This window comes from Pinus tabuliformis, chromosome X (genome assembly GCF_031772625.1).
Source record: "Pinus tabuliformis cultivar Carrire ecotype Pingquan chromosome X, CPIR1, whole genome shotgun sequence".
NCBI lineage: Eukaryota > Viridiplantae > Streptophyta > Pinopsida > Pinales > Pinaceae > Pinus > Pinus tabuliformis.
This window is the reverse complement of record NC_142308.1, coordinates 188,598,007-188,624,915: the sequence shown is the minus strand read 5'-3', so window position 1 is coordinate 188,624,915 and position 26,909 is coordinate 188,598,007.

Below are 26,909 nucleotides of genomic sequence, written 5' to 3'. Positions count from 1 at the left end.
AACGAATGGACTCCACGCCCACCACACATGGTACTACTCAACTTTGATGGAGCTTCAAAGGGAAATCCAGGTAAAGAAGGATTTGGGGGAATATTTAGAAATCACAAGGGCAATGTTCTCCAAACATTCATGGGATCAATAGGTTGGGATACAAACAACTCAGCCGAATTAGAAGGAATTTGGCAAGGACTTCTCCTGGCTCAGAACAATAGATTCTTCCCACTCATAATTGAAGGGGACTCTCATATATTAATTAACATGAACAACCAGATCTTATAGGGAACTCCAGCACATAAAGTGGGTAGCAGTTGGAGATTGGCGTAAAGGCTCGAACAGATTGAACAGTGGCTACTCATTCATAGAGCAGTTACCGTTAGGCACACTCGTTGGAATGGTAACAAAGTAGCAGACCTCCTAGCAAACATTGGCGTTGAAAGTGGTAAGACTCTTCATGTAGGAGCTCTTAGCACTATAGCCAATACTCATCAATTGTGGGATTTCAATGATCTAGTGCAAAAGGAAAGGGAAAATGCAGAGGAAATGCACCCGGATGCGAGTGTCAACAATGGCATTTAAATGACAAGATGGATCACCGGCGGGTTGGGAAGCCATCTGGCTAAGTGCTTCGTCCTGAGAGCTCACCGCAGATGGATTAAAAACACCTTGCAAGTGACATTTATTGACTCCGAAAGTTGTGATCAGCTCACCTCGTTCAACACCATGGCCCTTGCAAACTGTTTTGTTACTCCTCCCCTTCACCATGGCGTTTGTCCTCCACAAGCGGCTGAACCATGTTTCAGAACTGCTACAGGCAGTCGTTGCCTAATTCTCCCTTGTTAGAATTTTGGTAATGGTTTTCATTTTTCACATTCCTGTCATTGTCTTCTTGATTGTGGTTCACCCACCCCTGCTCCCGCTCATCATTGCCTTCATTCCAATTCTTCCGCTGTCAATTCAGCCATGGATCGCCTTAGGCACCACATGCACAGTAGGCGTGGAGGTTCGCATGGAGGTTTTAATTGCTCGCGACCTTCTACTAGTTCCACCTCTGACTCCTTGGACTCAACTACTGAATTTCCCAACTCGCTCATTAACTCCACTCATAGCTACTCGAATACCAGAAGTGGGAGAGGTTGGAGGGACAATGTTGTCCACACTGTGGATCTCCCACTCCCTCCTCTTTTTGGCCCTCACAGCACACAATTTCATTTCTACAGTTCACTCAACAGGCCTACAATCACTGCTACCATCACAATTTCTTTCAAGAAAGAGTCTGCGATGCAAGCTACTCTGTCCAGTCGTGGGAACAAGCAGAATAGGGAAGAGACATGTAGTCATGGAATCAGCAACAAGCAGCAAGGTGAAAGCAGTAAGGCTCTGCATGACAAAGATAACACTGGGGGTGATGGTAAGCGACAGATGGATGCTGAAGGCACTGTAGATTCTCCAAATGTTCAAGGTCGGGGTGTGTCTGAAGTGGATGACAATTGGTATCAGTTTGCCTACCGGATTGAGGAAGAGCTAGCTTTGGAGGAACCACCAGCCTAAGACATGGCCTCATGCAAAGGTCTCTAGCTCCCATGTGGATTCGTCTCACTTTTTGTGGTTTTTGGTCTCTCGCAAAGGTGTTCGACTTCCAAGCGGATATGTTTCTATGATTCGTGGGTTTTTGGTCTAGATGTGTTCTATCTTCATGCCAAGTGTCCTGAATTCTCTAGTTGACTCTCTGCTAGGTGGAAATGGCATACTATTACTTGGTTATGTCCTTATTTTTTTGGTTCAGGATTGCATTCCTCTTTGTTCATTTTGGAAAACCAAGGTCTGCTTTGAAATAGTTATTCTAGTTCAATGGCTGGTTTCCCCCATAACAGGGGCAGTCTTCAAAGCTTCTTGGACTGGTTTGCCCTCTGTTGGGGCAGTCTAATACCAACAGTTGCATTTTGTGATGATGACTGATGCTTAACATTTCTGAGATCAGGTTTCTCTTTAACTTTTTTTGTATTATATTAATAGATCAGTACTACTTAGAAAAAAAAACCTATGTTTAATACAATTAACAATTAAGACACAAACATATCAATTTAAGATGAATATCTAATTACAACTAAAAAATTGATTGTGACAGTGTGCCCTAAGTCGGCCAGCTTGTAGACAGCTATTGTCTTGCGCCTATACCGAGGTTGTTATTTTACTTACCATTCACGTTATCTTATATAAAGACAACGATTTGTTGGGATCTTTGTTTTGTGGGGGTAGTCGACTTAGAAGAACGCGACAAGTTTTACTGATAAGATTTCTCGGACATCAATTCCTCTTCTGTCCCTTTCATGTATGCTGATACGATTAGAGACAACTTGCTTATTGTTGCATTTGGCACTACTACATGGAGGGGAACTTTAAGATAATTTTTTAAGAGAAAAGAAATATTTTGTCTTCAAAATTTCAATATGAGGCGATAGTAAAAAAAGGTAAAGGTAAAGGATTAGGGGTCTGTCTACTAGCATTCATTGAGTGGTTGGTTTACCATGGTTGTGAAGTGATATTCAACAAAGGAAAAGAATTCCTGAGACATATAGCGATGGGGTAGGTGAAGCAGATCGGGGTTCGTGTGAAGAACCTGTATAAGCTAGATGTGGAAGAATGTGCTACATTAAGCACTAAGGTGGAGAAAGTGAAGGTCGCGATGTCTATGAACTTTGGCACAAAATACTTGGTCATTTGTATCATGGTACCTTGAATATTATAAAACAAATAACCACTTGCCTCTCTAAAGGAGCACTTAAGCAATAGGATATATGCAAAGGATGTACATTACAAAAGTACATAAAATCCACATTCCATGATCAGGACGACAAAGCACATGCAGTCCTAGAAAGGATCCACTATGATGTTTATGGACCTTTCTTGACAACCTACATTGTCAGACACAAATATTTTGTCACTTTTATTGATGACTTCTCATGGAAGTGTTGGATCTTCTTCACGTGGAATAAAGATGAGACATTCTTTTAGTTCGTAGAATTCAAGACACTAGTTGAAAACAAAGCTAGCAAGAAGGTGAAGGCTTTGTTGTAGAATCTGCAACACCGTCCAAAATTTTGGCCTGCACTTAAATTTCAGAGCCTACTATGGATATTGTGATCAATCGTTCCTTAGTCACTTATTGGTAAGTTGATGATCTCAAGCTCCCCTTTTCGATCTTAAGAGTCGTTTATGCTTTTATCCTTACATAGAATGTTTCATCTTTGCGCATGGGGGTAATCACTTGTCATGCAAAGGGAGGTTTGTTTTGCTTCAAGGGGAAATATTTATGAGAATGATACATGTTTAACACTAATTTCACACACTCTTACACAGGTGTCGCCTTTATCCTCCCGAAGTCTATAATCAAAGCCGCACTTGTCGTAAGCTGCCACAAAGGTTGTTGCATTAAGTGAAGTATGTGTTATATGTTCTAGATGGTCTATGTTGTATCGATAAGTTTTCAAGTGTGTGATCGTAGTGAAGTTTTATAATTATTCACATAAGTTCCACTGATCCCACACTTAGCTAAATTTCAGAGTTTCCTTAGCAACCTAGCCTCATCCAACTTTCCTGAACTACATACTTCACATATGTAACCCTCAAGCTTTTCCGTTGCTTGTTCGAACCATGCAATGCGTAGAAATCCCAACCTCCCTTACCATTAAAAAATGCATAGTGGTTTCCTCCATTGTCCTTCCCTCAGCCGTAACCCACTGTCTCCAAAAACTGTCTCCAAATGATGAAAAATGATTTTGGGGTAAGGCCAAAACCCCTTTCATATCAATATTCAACCATGAGACCTGTGGGTTTTGGCCCACAAAATTATCGGAAGAATTATTCGTGGCCTTAGCCTTTAAAAACGAGGACCATATGACTTAGTTGATTTTTCTTTATAAATCAGGACCACAACACTTTATTGGAAATACACAGGAATACACGGGAAAACACACAGTCGAAAGCATGGCCAAACTTCTAAAATAATGAAGTCGCGTTCATAAATCATCAGGTCCCCACATCCAGTCCATCAGCATCCCACTGCTCTCTCCATTCACCAATCTTTGCCGTCCATTACTTTCCCGGATCCAACGGTAAACATTCACCCTGAATATTCAAATTGGTGCATTAATCCTCCACCGTCGATCTGCACTTAGTGGATCCGATGGTCCACATCGATTTCAGGTGGACAAATAGAACGAGGATTAACTGCCCGATAAAGCGGTTTCCTCTCTCCTCCTCACTACTACATGTCAATCACTAAGTGGAATCAGGTTCTCACCCTTCAATATCACTTACCACTTTTTGCTCACCCAAAATACCACTTCCACTGTTTCGAAACCACTTTTTTTCACGAAATAACTTTCGTGCTCTTCCACCATGTGATGACCATCGATCTGTTTCATCGGACGGTTTTGATGGTTCCTTCAGGTTCCTTTGTATTTTGATCTGGACCGTTGATCTCTGAGATCCAACGGATCTTGTGCATTCTCTCATTCGTCTGGCATTTGATGGATTCTACGCTTAAAACACAGTTCTGCCACCGACTCTGTCTACAAATGACACACCATATATAACAATATTTTCAGTAATCAATGGATCACCATCGATCGTTATAGTGATCGATGGTCGATCAACAATCTCGTAACACGGGAATTAAGCCATCATCGCATATATATACGGATAACATGAAAAGGAATTATTACATATACACACACTAAAATCCACACAATATCAACACTGAACACACTTTATATTATACACGATATGATTACAGATCTAAGGCATTTTAGCCTTGGGAGCAAATTCCCCTTCAACTGCATTTTGATCACTCTGTTCTCGCAAATTTACTTTGTTCTCACTCTTTCCTATTGAACACGTAGGTTCATCATTTATAAACACATTGGATTGGATCACTGAAAGGATCCGATCAAATCCTCTCCATGAATCACTCAACTTTCCCTAATTCTCTCTACATGCATACATACATATGGCAGATTACATTAAATAAGTATTCTAGAGACTTTATCCATTATATCAAACTAGCTTTATTTTAATAGAAATGTCCCATGTTTACTCCGATGGTACACGTTGTCCTCCTTGCTCCACTTTGGATTCCTTGTTTGATTAAGAGTGTCGAATGCTCCTGCATTAGGCTCAAGGATGTCATGTTTGTTCTAGGCCTAAAGAAAAATCTCATCGTTGTTGCAATCTTGGAAGACCATGGTTGTGAAGTGATATTAATCAAAGGAAAAACATTCCTAAGACACATAGCCACAGGACAGGTGAAGCAGATTAGGGTTCGTGTGAAGAACCTGTATAATCTAGATGTGGAAGACTATGTTGCATTAAGCATTAAGGTGGAGAAAGTGCAGGTCACAATGTCGATGAACTTTGGCACAAAATACTTGGCCATTTGCATCATCGCACCTCGAATATTATACAACAAATAAGTAGTAGGATGTATGTGTAGGTTTTAATCCCGTACAAAAATTACCTGCATACGAATTCTAAAACACATAAAATAAACAATGCGAGAGCATAACACATAAAACACATATACACAGAGATTTTCCCATGGATCCTGAAACCGGGACTACCAACTTGATTTTTTCATTATGTTCCTTTCAATGTTATAATACATATTTCTACATGCCGAATCATCCAATACCATGGACCGAAAACCATCACGTCCAAAAACATGTGCGAAAATCATGCACAAAACCATAGGTGGGTCCGCCCATCCTAACATAGGGTCCAAAACCAAAATTTTCCAGGGCGCTACTTCGAACCACATAAAGTGAGGTTATAGGTATGCCCCAAACCCCTTGTGACCCCCCCCGCTACACATTCGGTGCAACGAAGGCGGGCTCCTCCCTCCCTCCAACCCCCCGATTAACTACGTGGGCTAGTCGTGGAAAGAATATAACACAACCCAACAGTATGCAAAGGATGTACATTGTGGAAGTACATAAAATCCACATTCCATGATCGGGACATCAAAGCACATGCAGTCCTAGAAAGGATCCACTATCATGTTTATGGACCTTTCTCAACAACCTCCACTGCCATATACAAATATTTTGTCATTTTTATTGATGACTTCTCACGGAAGTGTTGGATCTTCTTCATGTGGAAGAAAGATGACACATTATCCAAGTTCGTATAATTCAAGGCATCGGTTAAAAAAGAAGCTAGCAAGAAGGTGAAGGCTCTATTGCAGCGACTGCAACACCCTCCAAAATTTTGGCCTGCACTTAAATATCGGAACCTACTATGGATATTGTGATCGATTGTTTCTTAGTCACTTATTGGTAAGTTTATGATCTCAAGCTCCCCTTTTCGATCTTAAGAGTCGTTCATGATTTTATATTTACATAGAATGTGTCATCTTTGGGCATGGGAGTTATCGCTTGTCATGCAAAGGGAGGTTTACTTTTCTTCAAGGGGAAATATTTATGGAAATGGGTTGTCCTCACTACATAGACGTGTTTCACACTCATTTCACACACTCTTACACAAGTGTTGCCTTTATCCTCCCAAAGTCTATCATCAGAGTCACACTTATCGTAAGATGCCACAAAGGTTGTTGCATTAAGAGAAGTATGCGTTATATGTTCTGGATGGTCTATGTTGTATCTCTATGTTTTCAAGTGTGTGATTATAGTCAAGTTTTATCACTGTTCACATCAGTTTCATTAATCCCATACTTCGCCAAATTTTGGAGTTTCCTTAGCAACCTAACCTCATCCAACTTTCCTGAACTCTGCACTTCAGATATGTAACCCTCAAGACTTTCCCTTGCCTGTTGGAATTGTGAAATGTACCGAAATTCCAACCTCCCTTAGCATTCAAAACTGCAAAGTGATTTCCTCCAATCTCCTTCCTTCAGCCGGAACCCATTGTCTCAAGAAATTATGTAGTTTTGTCCCTTGACTACCTAGTCTACCTTGCATCCTGAAACTGCGTAGATGTGTCCTCCTAGGGCCTCATCCCATAGAAGTGGCTTGCATCCTAAAATTATGTAAATGTGTCCCCCCAGGGCCTCATCCCGCAACAGTCATTGCCCGCTGAAACTACACAATTATGTCTCTCAGGGGCCATGAAGAATGATGACATGATAGATGACTCTTAAGGAGCTAAGGAGAAAAATAAGAAGACTGAGAAACCAAAGGTATGAGAGAATATCAGTACCGCATGAAGAATCCATCTAATGCATAACCTTTGGAGGCTAGGTATGGAAAACAAAGCACATCTTTTGAAATACACCTCTTAGTGTAGCTTAAAATATTTCTTATCATTGTCGAATCATTCTGTCTTCAATGACATGCATGGTTGCAAGAACTGAAAGTCATTCCATGTGTTTCCTCTTCATGTCTTGCTCCCTTTCACTTGTTTATTACATAACTTAGAAGATGAAGAGTATTACTTTTTGGTCATGCACTCCTCACTAACTATCTTGGGAGGTCTGTAATAGTTCCTTGCATGCACGTCCTCACTAAATATGTTTTGGGATGTCTGTACTAGTTCCTTGAAAATTCATGTTTGTCAAGGCTTAACTACTTATGATCTTAGGTGCTCAGAACAGTGCGACAGTTTATTGCACTCTCCAAATCACCATTCTTGGAAGTATCCAACAAAACGACTTGAGAGGAAGATGAGAAGGGCACACTATTATTGGAACTAACCTAGAACTAGTGGAATTGGTTGGTCCCAATGGTTTTAGAGTTGTCCTAGTCTAATTTGGTGGTTCAGATTGGCTAAGGTTGGTCTTGTATTGAACTGACCTTAAAATACCAAAGTGACTAGTTCTCTACTAAACTAACTGATTCTAAAGAATGTAGTGCAACATACATTGTAGTTGTGCATATTAATCCAAAGTTCTTATGAACTTTACCATGTTCATAAAATGATTGTTGTTCTCAACCTATCAATTTATCAATTTAACTTTGAAGACCAATAAGATAATTGATGGTCTTATTTGGCCTCTTCCCAAGGTAGAAAAACCATATCATTGATATTATTCATACAATATCTTTTTTCCATTCATTTATTTGATTCATATTTCCAAGATTTGAAACTAATGCTAGCATTAGTTTATAAACATTAAATGCTACCTATAACCATGAAAACACTGACCATAACCTAGAAACGCTGAAGAGGGCCAGATGGTTGTGTGCATGTTAGTGTGGTGTATAAGGAACAAGACACTTGTTAGTCTTCTTATTCTTCTCCTGAGAAAAATCAGCGACTATCTTCAGATTTAGTTGCAACTTCAGACTTCTTTGCAGGGTGCACGACCTCTCCTCTACTTTAGCTTGACAACCCAACTTCAACCAAGTATGCTGAGAAAATTTCATATTTTGATTCTTGTAACACTTATCCATTAAGTAGAGCACTTACTGGAACAAAATACCATTATGGGGATATTCCATTCTAGTTCAACAAGTTATATGATGTGGAACTGTCCAAATAGAGAAAACAAAAGCTTTTTCACACTTATTAACTCTCTAGTTTTATTAACCCTTCAATTTGGTCTTCATGCAATCAAGCTTTAAAACAAATCTAGACCTAATCCACTCCCATAAGGCATCATAGCCTATATGGGAATCTCTAAACCCACCCCATTGGAGGTGTCAATCCTGATTTCATGCATCTATTGGACTCAAGACTAGCTCGCATATTGATTAGTCCACTGATATATCGAACGTATCCTCATGCAAGTGAATTGGAATAGACTAGAGCTCATGCAAATGTTGAAATGAAGGTGTCTTGGATGGTGGATTCCATGCACCAATCCTATTTCATGTTGTTGTTTTTGGTACTTGCAGTATCATTTTAATGAAATGAAACACTGACCTTCAAATAATCAAAATAACCTTGTCAATATTATAACTTCGTTTGTACTCTTATCACATGCTTATGTCTTTTCTTCATTGTTGTAATGCAATCAATTTAGCGTTTAGTTACAAGTCATCACCATAACAAAAACCATAGCAACTTTTACCTTTAAGCCTAATTATCTCCAACACTAGGATAATGTTGTAATTTGCTCTAATATCATCTGTAACAAACCCAACACCTTGAGTGTTATCCAAGCGATGGGGTCAACTTCTTTGGAAAAACACAAAGGGAGAGAGAGATATTATCACTTTAAAAGTTAACTTCCTTATGATAATGGCTATGGGTATCACTTGAGATGAACCCAACACCTTGAGTGTTATTGAAGCGATACAATCAACTTATCTCAAAACACACAAAGAGAGAGAGATATTATCATTTTAAAAGTTAACTTCCCTGCAATAATGGCTACAGGTATCACTTGAAGTGTCATTTATGTAGTGATGTAGGGTATAGTGTCACATAGACCAAGTGATGTAGGATACGGTTGAAAGGCTAGGTTAACTCAAGGGTTGGGCGCTGAGACTAGTGGATTGGTTCCTGGGGGTCTTGTAGCACCTGAGGGAGGTCTATAAAGAGTTGGTTAGTCGGTTCCACTTCCTTAACTGCACTTAGGGATTTTAATCATATCATAGTAACTCTTCATCACATGTTTACCCCGGTGGACCGATTATCTAGGGTAAATGTGGGAGGAGGGCGTTACATAATATAAATCCTTTATTCAAGTAGAAGCTTGTGTATTTATTTGTCTTATATTTTCATGCTTATAATTTCCTCTAACTAATAAGAACTTATCTCAACTTCGTCATGTAAGAAAATTGTGCCTTGATTTTTGCAATGACCCACTCAATCATGGTAGACATTGGGTCATGACTTGTCTTATGGATGCTTGTTTACAAAGGGAGACCCCTCTCGACTCCTTTAATGCAATTTATACTGACAAGTCTATGAAATATATTGGATGACAATATGGATGACTATCAAATTATCACAATAGATTAACTTGATTGTGTGGATATTTGTCTTCCACGCTATGTTATTTGTCTTTACTAGACATATTATTTACATGCAAGATGGATATTTTATTTCCCCATGGTATGTTGGTTTCTCTTGGATGTACTTTCAATGGTAGTTTTGGTGCCATTGACAAAAAGTGTGGTCCTTGGTGCTCCTCCAATTGACCAATGTACTTCACTGGTTCCTTCTTTCAGACTTCAGCCAAAAGACCCAATTACCAGGTTGTTGAACGATGTTGGTATTGGTACTATATTGTTCGCTAAAATAACCTTTATTGCTACTGTATCGTCGCAACTTTTTTACTCTTGGCTAATTCAATTTCTTTATTTCCTCTTGCCCCAACTTAGATACATATGTGTCACATTTTCTTGTGAGATTTTAGTTATGAGATGAAGTAATAAACATACATATTTGTGAACACTAGGAAATCTATTGCATCCTCACTTATTCAGATTGTGACAACACAACTCTCCTCTTCGATCTTTACCCCGACTGTCACATGGGAATAATACTCTTTGCGAAGTTGTTTAATGGGCAATGCAGATGTGTCTGTCCTCCTCGGGATCCTCTCACTCATTGACGGTGAGGAACCATGCCCTTCCATCGAACGGCTGGAGGCGCTCCTCGCGGGTTATCAATCTCCTAGGCAAGGAATGAGGGTTCATTTGTCGCCCCTTGACGTCGGAGCTCTGTTTGGGGTTCCTATTCTGGATGTGGGTTACTCGGGTCGAAGATTGGAGGCCTACCGCTGTCTGCAAATACTGAGGAAGTCAGGTGCTGCCTCAACCTTGGATTTTGGTCTACTTTGCTCGCTTTGAGGTGGATAAACTTTACCCTGTATATTTTCTAGCACTTCTTCTATGAAGTTCGTTTTCCTTTCTTGCTATGGAATTCGCTGCATAACTTCGGTAAATGGTTCACGTAGGTTTTGGAAGCGGTGAGATCGGAAAGCGCTATCGATTGTATAGGTGGGGCAGCATTCCAGTTGCATATGGAGCAAGCAGTCTCTTAGGGTATGTTGTCCCCTGTACAGACTGAGCTGTGGAGAGATATTCGGGTTTGCTTGTTAACAGTGCTTTTGCCTTGTCCTGTCTTTTAAGAGGGTTTCTTCAGTTTTGGACCTAGAGGGTTTCGTTTTTATTTATTTTTTTCCTCTTCTTGGTTAGCTTCTCCAAGCTTGCTCACTACCGGTGGGGGTTACCTTTAATTTTTGTAATACAGTTGTAAAAGAACATCAATTAGTTCCGTTTTACCTCTTGGGTTCTCTTGGCTTGCTCATTTATATGGGCAGGCTCCTCGAACTACTAGATCCACCATTGTGTCCTTCCTTTTTATTGCCAAGAATTTCTATATCGACAAAATACTCTTCATTCATATATTCATTAGCATCATCATTCAAATGAGGTATATATGGAATATATTTAAAATTATAAGTCTTTGATGTTTTAAAATATACATAAAAAAAAATTAGTTGATTGACCCTTCCTTTTTGGAGGCATTTCTATTTAAATAATTTACCTACATGCAAAACAATTACAATAAATCACAATAATCAAATAAAGAGTGAAGGATTGATAGTCATTACATAAGTAAAGATGTCAAGATAATAAGGTGTAATTACTAAAGAATAGCACATTCCACCTTGAAGTGTTTATGAATGTGGAATGAATTTTTTTTTATCTATTTGTAATAGTAGAATTTTATTAGTCACCCAAATTACATTTTGGTAATTTATGATGATAAAATCCCTTCAATAAATATGATATTTATTATGGTTCATTAGATTTCTTTGTTTTGATGAATGCTCCTTAAAAAATTACTAGACACTACCTATAGTGCAATGATTACTTACTATAAAATAGATACACTACCTATAGTACAACAATTAGTAGATCAATAATAAGTCAATTCAAAAAAGCAACTTCAAACGGAACCTTAACCTATGTAAAATAACATAACATTTTAAAATTCTTATGGAATTTAACATTCTTAAACCTATAAGAAATCAAATTAAGTTAAATATATGTTTGTTATTAATAAATTTAACATAAAAGATTTAAATTAAAACATATTAAGTATTAAGAGCCCTGGGTTATGCATGGTTCGACTGCCAAGGAGCCTCCAGTTGGTACCCTGGTTGTCGTATGCCTAGGGTTATGCATGGTTCGACTGCCTGCAAGGAGCCTCCAGTTGGAATCGTTCCGTGGGAATATGGATCGGTTCTATCGCGCAGATGCCTCTTCCAAATGCAATAGTCGTGGTGTTAGATCCTGGTACATTGTGTGCCTTGAGGTGATCTCCTAGGGTTGTCGAGCCGGGAGTGTTAGTCTGTCGAGTCCTCAAATGGTTCACTTCTGTCTTTCTCTGTTATGGTTCTCTACCCGCTGCTTTACCTCACCACATTTTGCCTTTGATCAAGTTGCCCACTTCTAGTTGCCTTCAAAATTGGTTCTTTTCAGTGGTACAACGCGATGTCCGCTGAGACACAGTCTCTGTTTTCAGAAAGGGTTTCCAACTTGTATAGTCTCTTCAGGTAAGCACATATTCGTTTTAGGTGTTAAGCTTAAATAGTTTCTGAGTTTTATAGCTTTTCTCTTGTTTTGTCATCACATACTCATCTTCTTTTCTACTTGAATGTGCAGCCCTGGTTGGCTATGGTGTGGGTCTTCGGAGTCATGTTGAATTGCGGTTGGGTCTACCAGTTTCTTGGTGCCCACTACCAGGTATGTGTTTGTTTGTCGAACTAGGCTAGGAATATTAGTTAACATCCTTCATTTGTGAACTGGACGGAATACTATCCCTGTAATGTATTTTTAAAAGGTTTCTCTGGCCTAAGGCTGAGGGTTTTGTTATAATAACTCAGAGGGACTGGGCTGAACTCAGAGGAATAATTCCTCGTTTTCAGACTTTTGTTTTTGGTTATGAAATTACAGTCTTGTTGCCAAGAATGCGCTTGTGTTAAGTTATTGATCTATTAAAGCCATGAGACTAAGGTTTCTGTGATGGGCATTAAGGGCACGAGGCCCAACGGTCGCAGAGTACATACTCATTTATTCGTTCGTGGGTGGCGGGAGATAGATATTAAGACCCTCATTCTTTTGAAAAGTTGGACACATATGCGGTAAATAGTAGGAAACAGTGGGCTAGGCCATCTTAAAATGGAAACAAGACCGCTGAAACCACCGAAACATGTTTGGTGTAGAGGCCGAAAATCTTTTTGGCGCTAAATTGTTTTAGTTTTTATATGCTGGGGCTTTCACTGTTTTTTTGCAAAGGAGCTCCAAGCTGAGCTAGAAGTTTCAACCAAGACAACAAAGGGTTTATTTTCCATAGGTATTTTCCATTCAATTTGATGTATTTCCCTTGCAAAGATGTTGGCCTTAAGAAGTATTCTCTGCGACGAATTTTAAGAGTTTTTAGCTGCACTATCTCTAACTTCAAATAAAAGGTAGGATTTGTGATAATCTGATTTCTTCATATTGAAGAAATGTTTTGCAAAAGTTGTCTTTCCTACGCCACCTAACCCCACTATCCCCAATATCTGAGATTTCCCACTTTGATGTTGCTGCAACAGGACTGTCTCTTCAAAATCTTGAAGCTTAAAATTCAAGCTTGTTGGATAGTCGGCCACTGGAAACTCTGGCTTTTTCACTATTTCCGACAAAAATTTAACCCTTTCGTCCTGAATTTGAGTGTAAATTTAGGGCAATAATGTTTATTAGGGCAATAATGTTTATTAGGGCATAATGTTGTTTCTCTTTGTAAATTTATTAAATAACCCGGTGTTATATGGAATCTCGTTACATATAACATAGTTTTGAGCACTCATTGTTAGGTTGGACATGGAAGCCTGGTTCGATATGCTGAAAACCATCTACGAAGTTGAGATGACATTGAGTACATTGACTTTTAATCATTTAATGATGGCCGATTTTACCTCAATAGGTATAAAGAGATCATGAGGATTTTCAGGTAAATGTTAGAGAAATTCCACGGCTTTGATCCACCTAATAAGTATGAGGAGGTCATGAAATGTTTCAGGGAAATGTTAGAAAAATGTCACGAGGCTGATCCTCCTACATATGCTACTACAGACTAGCAGCACCCCCTAGAATCCCGTGTGTCCTCGCGAAAGGTTTCGATGGAGTTGGTTGTTTTTGGATGTGTTTTTTTCATCTTACCTTATTTTTGATTCAACAAGTTCTTTCTCATGTTTCCAACAGTACTTGATTTATTTCCATGGAAAACACTTATAATTTTCTATAGTTGAATCGTGGATTACGAGACAAATTTGTGATAATCCAATTTACTATCTCAATCTAAATTTTTGGTGGCTTTTCTGCATTATTATTGGCCCCTCGAAGGGTATTGAGGTTTCATTTTGTTTATCAATGGGAACCTTGTATTCTGGGGACCTTTATACTTACATAACTACTCATTCTCAATCTGTTGTGGGTTTTTCTATAGTTTGCTCATAAGCTCATTTTAAAATTTTAGGTTGCACCAATTTTGTGGCCTCTCGGTCTTCCTTGCGTTCAACACAAAATGGGCAGAATTGAAGTTGGTAGTACATGGAAGGTCGATTCCCATCTTTATTGTCATCTCTCAGGATGGTTATGTATAGATGGAAAAAATGGTTTATGAAGTTTTCTGGACAATGGAAAGGAGGAGAGCTTCAAAGATGCAACAATCTGCATGTAGTGGTTTCTGAGAAAAGAATTGTTTTAAATGATGCCATATTTCCCTCTTTCAAACCTCTTCCCACACTTCTCATGGAAGATATGCTTGTAAGTTCCTTTATATGTTCAAACTAAACAACATAGCATTTTATATTTAAGTATTGTAACCATGATTTGGGTTTTCAATTTTATGTCATCAGCCCCTCTCTAGGCACTTGGGTTTTCTTTGAAGTACATTTCTATAAATTAACATATACATTAGCCAAATCTATTTAAATTTAGGTTGGATATTTAGAGTTACAATAATGCATACATCGACCATTTGTGTGAACTCAAGATAGATATTCAGTCTCGAGTTTCCTATGTCTAGGTGTTACACTAAAATTTGTCACCATGACTATTTACGGTGAGTATGGCTCCATCAAATGTCATACTATCCTCCTTGGCAAGTCTCATACCTCTGCTCCTCATGTTAAACTCCAAGAAAGAGAGAAAGTCTTTAAAAATCTATATAACTCTGGGTACGCAGATTCTCTTAGCCTTACCTGCATGTACGCACCTCAAGTTCACAATACCTGCATACTTGTACGCTCTGTCTGTAAAGAGGTGGGTGCGTACTCCTGTAAAGGTCAAAAGGTGCAAGTTTTACTTCAAAAACGTTACTTGTGGTCGAATGTAGAGCATTCTAGAAGATGGTTTGACATGTATTGAGCGCCTCTAGATGGTTCATGTATCCCTATGAAAGAGGAACTTATCCCATCAAGAGGGGAGCTATCCCATTGAAAGAGGGGCTTATCCCATTGATGGTGGACCTGCTTAACTTCCTCCAAAGCACTATAAATACAGGCATTGGGCCAGAGGGAGGGGAGGTTGAAAGCTGAACATTCCTAAGGGTAGATGCTGCTGAAATTAGGACTCACTTATAGAGCTTGAGAGGAGAGATTCCCATCCTTTATTAGCTTCATTTGGAAGTGGGTGAGCTGATCAAAGTAAAAGAGAACTCTTGCTGTACCCTGGGAGGGACCTGCACAACACCAAGGCACTGGTTGTAATGGTTTCTTTTGTTTCCACTTAATACAATTAAGCTCATTTTTCTCAACAAGTTGTTATACATAATTTGTTTCATATACTCCTTGGTCTTTATGATGAATATGTTTTATTTTATGAGTTATTCAGGTGCTATGTAATTGTTTGCTTGTTAGTGAATGAAGGTTTCGAAGAGAAGGAGGAGCTCATCCTGATCGGAGAGGCTGGACTGCTACAAATAGCGTGGGACTAAAGGTATGTTTTAAACACCTGATTACTTGTATTCTAAATGCATATTTAGGGAAAGATAGTGTTTAATTGTCTTGTTTGTCACTAGAAAGCCTTAGCTTCTAGGGAGGTCAGTTTTGTCCGCAAAATTGACTCTTTCCGCATGACAAAATGGCGACTCCGTTGGGGAATCCATGGATTTGATTGATTTCTCGTTTGATTGATACTTTGATTTGAGAAAAGTCGTTTTCTTTATGGTTTTTGGCTGATTGACTGTGAATTTGGGTGGAATAGCTTAGGGTTAAGTTAGATTTTATTTTTCTTGGTTTTGCTAGCAGTACGCACCCTTTGCGTTAAGCACAGTGCATACCTGTACGCACTGCAGCTTTGTACACAGAGCGTACACGCACCTGTGCAAACAGGCTGCCTGCGTACCCTGTCAAAAGTTGAGAAAATTTCAATTTTTTCCTTTTTTCCTCTTATATTTTGTTTATAATTTGTTTTTGCTGCCCAGATCCACCGGTTACCTGTCAAAGGTCTTCATCTAAGCTTGTTTCATTAGTATCAAGGGTTTTAGTGAAATTCATAGAAGTTCTAGCCCTAGGGTTTGATTTTTGCATTGGTCTTGTAGTGACTTTGGCTTTAGAAGTTGTAAAACCTTGGATATCCCTGGTCTTTTCAGTCTTCTTAGGAGTTGGACCTTTCATAAAATCCACCTTTGTGAGAATCCTACCTTTGTGTTGTCTCTTTGCGGAATTTCGAGAAAGCTTGTTGGTTAAGCTGTGAATTTCATTCTTAAGAAAAAGAACAAAAGATTTTGATTTTTGTTTTTGACTGGTTTATGATTCTGCATGAACTAGTCCTTGGTTGAATTGTGACTGAGTAAAACATCTTGGAATTATACTTTGTAGGTTTTTGCCTCATTAGATTTGCTTTTAGGTAAAATTGATTTGATTGTCATAGATTTTTTAAATTGATTTTTGTTAAGTAGTTTTACATGCTTTGTTAATATAGGAAAAAATACAAAAATCTCTTTTGAAGAAAAGTTTGTTTTAGTAGCATTTGAAGTCTTTGAAAAGAAAAAGGAGTTTTCATGAAATAATTCGTGGTCATGTGTTGTACGTTTTGGAAAAGATAAAGAGATTGCTTCTTTGATTTTCGTTGCCAAGAAAGTTGTCTTTATATCAATTTTGGATTCTCCAACTCTCTTAGCTAGGGAATTCATTAAAAAAAGAAAAATAGTTTAAAATCATCCTAGGTGCATCTTTTTAGTGGATTTGAGTCGAGTCTACACACCATCAGTTTCATCTCCGCTACCTTTTGTCCTAAAGAAAATCCATAAAAATTAACGCTTAAAGTAAAATCAACTTAGTAACTTTTTATTTACTAGGGCTCTGAAACACCAATATAGATCAGGCTAGTGTCTTGGAGTAGGAGAGTAATTAACTCTCCAAGACAGCAAAACCAAAGAAGTAGCTCATCTTGTGGTAGGATAAATCCAGCTGTTACATTTATGGTCTGGGAAAGCTCCTCTTAAAGGAGAAGCACGAGATCGTGTCCGAACCAGTGAGGGGATCAATCCTCCTTCTTTGGGAACGACGCCAGATACGCACGTATTACAAACAGTAAACCTCAGATTATTGTTGAGGAGCTTGGGCTCACTTGTCAGTAAACCTTGGATTATTGTCAAGGAGCCAGCAAGGGGATTGAGCTTGATACTTTGCCCTTGCGTGCTATCGGATCGTAGACTGTTCCCCTAGGTGTATTTGTTGCTGTTGGTGACCTTAGTGTCCATTATATTTAGGGTTCTACCCAAGGTGACAGTGGAGGGAAGATCCCACTGTACCTGGAGCAGATGTCAACTAGACTCACTTGGATTTTCTGGGGGGTTCACTTCACTCGAGATGGTTAAAGTGGAGGAACTTGGTCCAGTCTATTCATTAAGCAGGTTGTCGGGGTAACTGTTCCACCCGCCACTTCTGTACTGAATTCGGCGATGTTGGGCTTCATCACCAACTAGTGTTTTCGGTCCGGAAGGCTACTGTTTGTGTATGGTTTGACGCCCTAGATTCTTTAGGCGTGTGATTCGAATTTGTTTTTTCTTTAGAGACTTTAGGTGGTTTGATTTGAGATTTTACTTTGTTTGCGTGTGCAGTAGTTAAAAGTTTTTAGCAGTGGCTGAATTACCGAGACAGTCCCGTAGACTTCGGGGCCAGTCTCCTGAGATTGTAACCATGGCTGATTTGTTGAGGAAGTCCCGTAGACTTCGGGGCAAACCTCTTGAAGACGTCCCGGGTCATTACGAAGGTTTGAAAGTCCTTGTAACTCCTAGTGGCAGTAAAGTAGTTTCACCTGAAGAAGGAGAGTCCTCGTTGGTAGTCCATCCAGATTACCAAAGTCTAGAAACATGTTATAATCCTGAAGCTATTGCAGTTTCCGAGCTTGCTGGTAGTTTTTCATCCACTAGTGATATAGGCGAAGAACCTGAGATATCTGAACCTGTTACTCCAACTTCTAGTGCTCCTGATTCACCTAGGGTAGAAATAGTAATCACCGAAAATCTTCCTTCTGGTTTGATAGCTATTGAAGAACTTGCTCCAGAAGAAGAAATAGGCGTCCCTATCCCTGAAGATCAACCTACTATTGATCTAAGGGAGCGTGAATCCATTTTTTACAGTCCACCTAGAAGTACTACTTGGTATCTTTCGTTAACTAATTATTTGGACAACTCAGGGTCAATTTTTTCTCCACCTCGTACTCCTTATCCACCCGGAGGTATTTATACTCCTGTAAATATGTCTGGTCAGTCGTCTATGTTTACTCAATCTCCTGAATCTTTCTTGTACGGCGGTCCTTCTGTTCCCTCTGGGTATCAGTCACTTTCTGGTACTTTTGCGGGAGCATCTCCTCAACCCATTGAACATGGGTTATTAATTGGAAACAATGGTAATAAACCGTTGGGCGTAGGAGATATTTACATGATATCAGGTTCAGTTCCCAGTTCTCAACCTCAAGGTGGCCAGTTACCGCCTGGGGGGCAGCCTCAATTAACCCGTGGGGGGCAACCTCAAGGTACACAAATTGCGTCTGGGGGGCAACCTCAGGGACAGTATGTACCCATGGTACAATACATTCCTCAAGGTCAACCCCAGCCTCAATATGTACCCCAAGGTCAACCTTAGTATCAATTTATACCTCAAGGTCAACCCCAGTATCAGTACTTACCTCAAGGGTATCTACCCCAAGGTCAATACTTGTCTCAAGGTTATCAACCACCCCAAGGTCAATCTTATGTTCAAGGTACGGGAAATGTACCTTTCAATTATCAATCCTACCCTCAATCAGGTTATGGATCTCAATATCCTCAACCTGTCATGGGTCAATACCCCGGAATGAACATAGTGTGGGATCCATCGCAAGTTCAACAGGTATTGCAGCCAAGTGTACAGTTGTCATCCCAAGCTGGACAACCCTTAGTTTCTGGTTCACCTCAGCAACCAGTCCAGTCTAATGTTCAAACTTCTGTACCTTAGGTAGTTTCTCAGTCTGGGCCTATTCCCCCTAGTACTCCATCTCAAACGACTGCTGCAACTACCGCAACATCTGTTCAGTCTACCACACTTACTTCTGGAGTATTGACAGCTCCGGTTTCTACTGTCTCTGTGACTACTCCTCAGACATCTTTACCATTGTCTGGATCTACGATTCAAACTACGGTTCAGATGCCTGTAGGACAACCTGGTTTAAGTACGGTTGTCACTACTCAACCACAATTCACTTATCAACCGTACCAGGGACAGTACCAATACGGGCCTGCTGTCCAGCAGCCAGTTTACCAGTATCAACCGTATCCTGGGTACACTTATCAACAACCACAACAACCCCAGTACGGTCCGGTTAATCCTGGTTTTCCTGGAGGATACAATATCCCAAATGCGATTCCTATTTCAAGTTATCCCGGATATCCTCCTCCTGGGACTGGTCTTGTGACCCACAGTTTTAGGGATCCTAATCGGTAATTACCGTTTATTGCAACTTTGGATTTACCAGACTTGTCGCTCCTAACGAACGATCCAATAAATTATCTTCCGTTTTGGCCGCCAATGCCAAATAAGTTGCCCAGTGACATACCCAAGTTCGAAGGTAAGTCTGGAGAGGACCCGTCGAATCATGTGATGACTTACCACCTCTGGTGTGCCTCTAATTTCATCTCGGATGATTCGATCCGCTTACGTCTTTTCCAGCGTACTCTCATTGGTCTCGCGGCCAAGTGGTACATTGAGTTACCACGGGTCTTTTTTTATAATTTTAGCCAGTTAGCTACCTCGTTCTTAACTCATTTTCAATTTTCGGTTAGATATGATAATGGCACGGAGTTATTAACTTCATTAAAACAATCGACGTCCACTTATATTTCCGATCATATTCATGAATGGAGACGTCAAAGGCGATTAGTGAAAGTTTTTATCCCGGACCAAATCTTAGCTGAATGGTTTGTTAAATGATTATTACCGAAGATTACTGAAGACGTAGCTAAGGCCGGAGTAGTTACTGAGGAGCAAGTGATTGCTCAAGCGCAATACCTTGACTTAGTTTATACTCAGTCAGGTACGTTACACGAAAAGATCCCAGATCTTTCTAAGTCGAATCAAATCGCTGCTGCTCCTTCGGGGTCTCATGCCGTTGATGGCATGATTGGTACAGTAAATACTAAAAGCAAGAAGAAATCCTCAAAGAATTCTTCTCCTATTATAACCTTACCAGACTCCCCGACAGGAGAATCTTTTACTAAAGTTTCCGCTCATATTCACGCTGTAGAGTCATCTACGGCTAAATCAAAATCTGGTGGGAAAAAGAAAGGTAAGAAGAAGAATAAAGCAGACAAATCTCCAAAGGAGAAAACTGAAAAGTTGGAAACCAATGACGAAAAGCGCAAACCTTGATATCCTTGTCTTATTTGTGAAGAGGATCATTTCACAAGAGATTGCCCTCATCGGGCTAAGGTTATGAAAATCGTCAAAGGTTCCCCAACTCCTGCTGTTTTGAAAGATCCGTTTCCAAAGCAGGAGAGTAAGATGATAGGTTCTTCCTCGAGTGCCAGTGAAGAACCCATATTGATGATGTCTCATGTAAGGATTGCAACACGATCGCAAGATTATGGTAGTAAAAGTCCTGTTGATGGCAAAGAAGCAGAATCTTCTCATTCTAATCCATCAATCTCAGCTCCCAGTTCCGATCCACTACAGATCGAGAAACCTAACCCAGACTTAGTAATCAAACCACCCGCCAAGGGTGTACTTCGAAGGTCTGCTTTCAATCCACATGCGAGAGCAGCCCAGAATTACAACATTGTTGAGGATTTAGCTATTTCACCCTCAGCAATGTTGGCTTTGGAAGTGCTGCAATCATGCCTAGCACAACGCAAATTACTTTTGTCGGCTATAGGAGCTGTTGATGTTGAGGACCCGAACCTAATAATCTTTGATCTAGAAAATAGTACACCGCGTTTACCTCATCAAATGGCTTTCCAGATCCCAGTGATAGTAAAAAACAGGCCTATTCATCGGACTGTAATTGATGAGGGCGCTTCCACGTGTATTATGTCGATACAGTGCTGGAGATCGCTTGGTTCTCCTTCACTAAATCAATCCCTGACAATTCTTAAGGCCTTTGATGGCCGTGGGTTCCATCCGTTTAGCATTCTACAGGATTTGCCTATAGGGGTTGAAGGAAAAACCGTTAGTCTGGATGTGGAGGTGGTTGATGCCCCTCTAGACTACAACCTTCTCTTGGATCGAAGTTGGTCTTACGCTATGACAACGGTCATTTCATCAGTCTTCAGAGTAATAAAGTTTCCACATAATGGCAAGATCGTAACCATAGACCAGCTGGCTTACCTTTCATCCGACCCAGCCTCTTAAGAGAGTATCCAGCATGTCGGTAAAACGACTATCCCTTATAAGGATGTTGGAGTAGGATTAGTTAAAGATGTCAGTTTACTGGGAACTTTTCCTTTTCCTCCAATCAACGCCTTGTCTTCATTTGCATCTATTCATATGATTACTTCAGACACCATTGTTTATGACGATCCTTGGATCGTTCCTTCTGAATCTGAGATAGACTCATTTGGTGATGCAATGCCTTTGAGTCCATATGAAATTTGCCTATGAAGCCGTGTAGTCTTTTCCCGACCCGAGTTCAACCAAAATCGACCAAATGAATGTGGTCCGTGAGGAATCACTTTTCACGTCAACCTCAGAGATAATAGCGTTTCCCGAAGTTGTGTCATCTGACGAACAACTTTGTGAAGTCCTGTGTGTAGACGATTCACCATGGGAAGATCTCCATCATAGATCTTCGTTTTTACCTGAGGATGATCGTTTTGAAAACGATTTCTCATCAATCTTTATAGTTGAATATGTCAAGGAAGCTCAGAGTCCAATGAAACATCCTGATTTAGAGCTGAATTTGGGAAACATTTCTCGTACTATTCCCATTGACATTTCAGTCAAGCTCGGAATTGTTGAGCACATTCATATAGGTGCCTCATGTTCAGATGACGAAATTCAGACATAGAAGGCCCTATTTCAAGAATTCCACGACGTGTTTGCCTGGTCCTATGAGTAAATGCCAGGAATTGATCCCGCGATTGTTGTCCATGAGATAAAGACTTACCCGGACGCTAAACCCGTCCGGCAACGTTTGCGTCAGATTCACCCACGAAAAGCGGCAGCAATTAAAGCAGAAGTTGAGAAGCTGTTGAAAGCAGGTTTCATTTATCCGATCCCGTTAACGGATTGGGTATCGAATATTGTTCCGGTTAACAAAAAATAGGGAACAATAAGAATATGTATCGACTATAGGGATATCAATTGAGCTTGTCCCAAGGACAACTACCCAACACCCTATATCGATCAAATAATTGACGATTGTGCCGGCAGTGAAATATTTTCCTTTATGGACGGTTTTTCCGGTTACAATCAAATCAATATTCTACCTGCCGATCAACCAAAAACGGCTTTCATTTGTCCATGGGGGACATTTTCTTATTGCAAATTACCTTTTGGACTTAATAATGCCGGAGCCACTTTTCAAAGGGCGATGTCTTATGTGTTTCATGACATCAAACACATTGTGCAACCGTATCTCGATGATTTTCCCGCCCACTCCTTACATCGAGCTGATCACCTTGTCCATTTACGTGCAATCTTCATGAGGTGTAGGCATTATCGTATTCGGTTGAACCCACACAAATGTGTCTTCTGTATAGAAGTGGGACGATTGCTGGGATTTGTAGTTTCAAAAGCCGGCATCCGCGTCGATCCCTCGAAGGTAGAAGCTATCATCAAATTTCCTCCTCCTTCGAGTCTTCGCCAACTCCAAAGTTTGCAGGGGAAAGCAAACTTTTTACACCGATTCATTCCTAACTACGCCGAGATTACAAAGGGTTTTACCCGGTTGTTGAAACAGAATGCTCAATTCTCTTGGGATGAGATAGCTCAGAAATCTTTTGATGCACTCAAGCACGCGTTGACCCATGCACCGTTGCTGCATCCTCCCAACTACAACCAGGATTACTTTTTATACCTCGCCGCCGCTCATTCCACCATTGGAATGGTCTTAGTACAGGAAGATGAATTCGGAATGGAACATGTGATATATTACCTTAGTCGGACGTTAAATCCAACTGAGCTCAAATATTCACATGTGGAGAAATTGGCATTGGCAGCCGTTCAAGCTGTCCAACGTTTTCGTCACTACATTTTACTCCGTAAAACTATAGTCTTTTCGGATTGCAACCCTATGATCTACATTTTGACTAAACAATTGCTAGGGGGAATGTACTCCAAATGGATTGTTATCCTGCAGGAGTTCGACTTGGAGTTTGAAAAATCTAAGTCTAAGAAATCTTTAGTTTTTGCAGAGTTGATGTGTGATTTCCCGCGTGCTGACACGGAAACTGTGGCAGAGGAGCCCATTGCGGATGAATCTTTGTTTCTCATCAGCACTTTAGATCCGTGGTATGGGGATATAATCGTCTATCTCCAGACCCGATCCTTTTGGCCCGAAGTTTCAAAGTAGGAACGTCGGAAAATTCGATTGCATTCCCAACAATACAAAATTATTTGAGATACTCTTTATCGCTGTGGGGCGGACTTGGTTTTTCGCCGTTTCTTAACTCACGAAGAAGCTGAAAGGGTTTTGAATGACTGTCACTCTGGAGAGTGTGGCAGTCATATGTCTGGGTATGCCACAGCCCAAAAGATATTGCGCGCTGGCTATTTCTGGCCGTCCTTGTTTAAAGAATGTATTACTGCGGTCCGGAAATGCCACAACTGTGAAGTGTTTGATCACAAGATGCACACACCACCTGCTCCTCTCCACCCTATAATTTTCGTTGGTCCTTTTGCCAAATGGGGTATCGATTTTATTACATGTAACCCTCACTCGGCCGGGGGGGCATGCGTATATCATCCTTGCGGTTGATTATTTTACTAAGTGGGCCGAGGCGATGCCTACATTCGAGGCAGACGGCAAGACAACTGCAATTTTCATATTCAATCACATTATTGCTAGGTTTGGTATCCCACAAGCGATAATCACTGACCATGGGCGCCATTTTCGAAACTTTATGATGACAGAACTTACAGGCCAGCTTGGTTTGCGTCACGATAGCTCAACTCCTTATTATCCACAAGTGAATGGTCTGGTTGAGTCCATCAACAAAGTTTTAGTTATCATGATCCGACGAATCATTGGTATTCATCGGTCGAATTGGAAAAACATGTTATTTTCCGGGCTTTGGGCGTACCGAACCTCAGTCAAAACATCAATAGGGTTCACTCCTTTCCAACTAGTTTATGGTTTGGAAGCTGTGCTGCCCATTGAATGCGAAATCTCGTCACTTCAAATGGCTGTCGAATTACTTCCGGCTACTTCCAAAGAGGAGAAGAATTTATTATACTTAGCTCAATTAGATGAGACTCGACGTGATGCTGCATTGGCGATCGAGACTCACGCAAAACGAATGAAAGCTCAGTATGATCGAAATGTGACCCCTCGAAATTTTTTGGAAGGTGACCTAGTGTTATTATATGATCAAGCTAATGATAAATTAGGTGCTGGAAAATTCGTTCCTATGTGGCATGGGCCCTACATTGTCAAGTGAAAGATTGCCAAAGGGGCCTATGAGCTGGTAGACTTTGACGGGGACTCTTTGGGTAAACCCAGAAATGGACTTTAGCTAAAGAGGTATTATGCTTAAAAGATGGGTATGGAGATTTTAGTTAGGTTAGGTTTTTCTTTCTAGCTGGTGTGTTTGTTAGTTTAGACAGTGTGCTTAGCTTAGAAAGTGTGTTTTTCGTCGTTATTCTGCTTATCTTGGTTTTACCCTTGATGTTTGCAGATGTCGATGCCTCTCCAAACATACATTGGATTTGCCGATGGTGCTTGTCGTAGTACATGGAATATCTCTTCCGCAGCTTGGGTTATCTATTCGCCCTCTGACGAGTTAGTTTCTATGCATGCGGTGAGCCTCGGTCAAACAACAAACAACATTGCAGAATACAGTGCAGTGATTGAGTTATTATCTGAATCTATTTCATTTGGGATTCGGAGTTTGATAGTGAGGTTAGATTCTGAACTCGTCGTACTACAGCTTAATAGAGTGTATGCCATTAGAAATCCAGTGTTATTAAGGTTATTTTTGCGAGTGCGTCTCTTGGAACGTGAGTTTGATTACATTGAATATCAACATATTCCAAGGTCTTTAAATACATTAGCAGATGAAATTGCTTCTCGAATGTTAAACAGACATTTGCGATAATCATACATGTAAATTTAAAAACATTTCATCACACATGTTTAAAAGGATAAGCCGGTAATAATGATATATATAGATAGGAGTGTCTTAAAAATACATCGTCTTCGATCATAGGTTGAAAAACACCTTATGATCGGCAAAAATGATAAGTACAAAAAACCAAAATGTTGCATGTATCTACGAAAACGACCATCCAATCACTGGTGATGCTCTCTATACGACACCACTGCACGAGCTACCCTACACAAGAACCTTCTAAAAGGTCCTGGGACTGCAACTACATAGCGCTGAAGCCTGATAGGAATATCGTCTATAGTAGTCTCTGGTATATCTGTCGTCAGACGCTCTAGGTCTTGTTCCAACTCAGCTAAGGTCTCTGTGGCCTCGTCCTGTGGGGTCGGTGCCGCTGCAACTGGTAGCCTCCTCTCGAAAGGCCGGAGATTGGCTGGATGACGTGGGCCTACATCTGCATTTTGAAAATTATTACTGTCAATTTTGAGACGATATAAAAAAATAAAAAAATAATTTAAAAACTTGTGAAAAATGAAGTACCTGTGTCATCCCACTGTTCTCCCGGTGGAAGAACCATGTCTGGATCTCCACGAAAATCAACTCCAGCATAAGGAAAATCCTGTATAGAAAATGTCTGTTCCTCGAACTAGTGAAAGTACTCCGGTCTAAATCGGAGAACCTCCGTGCCCTCGCCAGGATGACGAGCTATAACCGCAACCCATCACGTCAATTTGGGCTCTCGGGGAAGCCCAGCCTCAACAGTGAGATGCTGTGGGATCAGCATCGGAACCCTCTCTAAAGCAAAACTCACAACTAAAGCCCCATAACTAAAGGTCTTCAGCTGTCCGTTTTTGGCTTTAGTCAGTTGGCTTTTTACGTTAGCCAACACAGCATCACACCAGTTGAAAATGGTGCCTCGATAGCAATCAATCGCCATCCGCATCTGGGATCTAGTGGAAATGTGCAAAGCAGTAGCCCCGCAAAGTCTGGTAACTGTAAAAGCAATGACCATAAGTTCAGGGCGGGATATAGTTTTGATCTCTATCCCCTTCTCCTGGTTCTGCATGTTGCACCACTGTAGTCGGAGACTAGCAATGGACTGGTCACCCTAGTCCCGGACAGAGTCAAGTGTTCGCCCCTCTTGGGCAAACCAGTGAGAAAGTAAATATCTGAGAGCTCTATCTCGAGCTGGTGCCCTCCAATGT